Raw genomic sequence first — 2,500 nt, forward strand, 5'->3', positions numbered from 1 at the left:
GTAGATCCCATGTCCATGTCATGCATACATGTGTAATATGTGTTAATATTTCTCTTGTGTGTGGTGCGATGTGATTTGTCGTTGCCGTGTGGGTGTGTAGGCATGTGTTTGATTGTCTAGATGTCTCCTAATTAGTCCCAGATTATCACCACAAGTCCTCTTCAAAGAGAAGCCGTCTTAACTTGTCAATGTTTCCAGTCCTTCCCCTCTTCCTCTCTTTCAGTCCTTCACTCACTCTCTCTCTCTCTCTCTCTTTCTCTTTCTCTCTAGAGGGGCACAGATTCTCTCTCACTCTCTCTCACTCTCTCTCTCATTCTCTCTCTTTCTCTCTAGAGGGGCAGAGACTCTCACTCTCTCTCACTCTCTCATTCTCTCTCTTTCTCTCTCGAGGGGCTAGCCAGCTAGCAATACGCTCCAGACACATCTGTGAATCCTTCAGCTATTTGTTGTATTTTGATAGAGTTTGCCTCAGTATACTTCCCACACCAAAACAGTTAAAAATAGCCATCTCATAGTCCCCGAAAGCAGTCACAGTTGACAAGTCCAGAAAGACTCTGATCTGAGGTGCATTCATTTGCGTGCTCTCGCATTGTCCGTGCCATACCGTGGCGTGGACACTAAAGTGAGTTGTAACATTAAAGGTGCTCTAAGCGTTGTTACGCAGTTTCTAAGCTAAAACACTTTTTGTCACATACAGCAAACATCTCCTCACAATCCGCTAGCTCCCTGTCCTCTGAATACACTGTAAAAAAAGGTAACCAAAACAGCCTGTTCCAGCCTGGACCATGAAACATAACAAACCTGGACCTGGACTATAAAACATAACAAACTGTTCCGGTCAATCACCGACGAGATGCACGTTCATGTCAGTTTCAATTGCATGGGAGGGAGGAGTGAGCAAGCTCACTGTTTTGTTTGAAACATCAACAGAAGTGACGTTACCCAAACATGCTTAGAGAACCTTTAACTTTCCGTTGGACTCCCTTAGGCAGTTAGTTAAGTGCTTTATTGTCCCCGTAGGGAAACTTTTTTCCCAGTGAATACAACAATATACAGTATTAGTACAAATACAAAAAAAGAAACAGAGAAGAAAGAATGAAACTGTCCAGACCCGCTGAACAGAGATACAAAAAGGGTCATGACCTAATCCTATCTTGCAGGAATTTGTTTAAAGAAATAATCACTCGGGGTATAAATGAGATGGCTGGATACCGGTACCTGCAGCCTGAAGGTAGCAGCTCAAAAGCAGTGGAGAGTGGGTGTCTAGGGTCTGATATTATTTTCTCCGCTTTGTCGAGCGATCTAGATCTATGGATGTCCTCTAGGCTTCTCAAATTGATGCCAATCAGTTTACTGGCAGTTGTAACTATTTTCCTTAAGGAGTGCTTTTGATGCCAATCTGTTTACTGACAGTTGTAACTATTTTCCTTAGGGAGTGCTTTTGTGCTGCTGTTAAGCTGCCAAACCAGCATATGATGCAAAATGTTAATACACTCTCAATAAAAACACTGTAGAACATCTTCAGCATTTTGTGATCTACATCAAAAGAAAAATGTTTTTTTTTAAGAAAATAAAGCCTTGCTGCTTTTTTCCCCTGAATAAGTTCTGTGCCCTTATACTGCTTTAGTTTGTGGTCAAGGACCAAGACCACCCCCAGATATTTATACTCAGTGACAGACTGTATGGGCTGTACTCTGATGGTGGTTGGAGAAGATGTTGTCTTTGTCCTAAAATCAATAGACATCTCTTTTGTCTTTGCGGCGTTCTAAACTGAACAGATAAGTCTTTAGAGATAATCGTATTTCTTTAGTTGATATACTGGTATTGGTTTATATCATTTTTATTTTACATGTTTTTCATCAACATTACATCATAGATAGATAAATAGATAGATGGATACTTTATTGATCCCCAAGGAGAAATTCAAGTCTTTTATTTATTTTTTATTTTTTAGATACCTGTCTCGTCAAACATTGGACGATATCTCGCCTTTGCATGCTATTTCGATCACAGTCAACAGAACTGCGTGTGACATCTCGCATATAAATTTAACTTACAGTACAACTAAACATTTAACCTGTTTCGAAATGTCAGTATATATACAGTATTGCAAATCACCATTCAGCCTAATACCAGGATATGAATTGTAGTCCATATCACCCACCCCTACTCTATGACCTATCTCTCTCCCTCTCTCTTCCTTACTCTCCATCTTTCTCTCCCTCTCTCTCTCTCTCCCACTCCCTTTCCCTCTCTCCCTTTCTCTCCCTTTCTCTCCCTTTCTCTCCCTCTCTCTCCCTCTCTCTCCCTTTCTCTCCCTTTCTCTCCCTTTCTCTCCTTCTCCTTCTCCCTCTCTCTCTATCTCCCTCTCTCTCTCTCTCCCACTCCCTCTCCCTCTCTCTCCCTTTCTTGCCCTCTCTCTCTCTCTCTCCCACTCTCTCTCCCTTTCTCTCCCTCTCCCTCTCTCTCCCTTTCTCTCCTTCTCCCTCTCTCTCTCACT

The 2,500-nt window shown here is 42.0% G+C and overlaps 1 protein-coding gene across 1 annotated transcript in view; it reads left to right on the forward strand.

The window, feature by feature from the left end:
* The window catches only part of nbas (NBAS subunit of NRZ tethering complex), a 233,879-nt gene that overhangs the window by 58,288 nt on the left and 173,091 nt on the right, over window positions 1–2,500 (forward strand). The gene's annotated exons all lie outside the window — the stretch shown is intronic.

Source organism: Alosa pseudoharengus, unplaced genomic scaffold (assembly GCF_046254945.1).
Source record: "Alosa pseudoharengus isolate Yale_2024_CS ecotype anadromous, Long Island Sound unplaced genomic scaffold, YU_APseudo_1.1 YU_APseudo_1.1_scf_7, whole genome shotgun sequence".
NCBI classification, from domain to species: Eukaryota; Metazoa; Chordata; class Actinopteri; order Clupeiformes; family Clupeidae; genus Alosa; species Alosa pseudoharengus.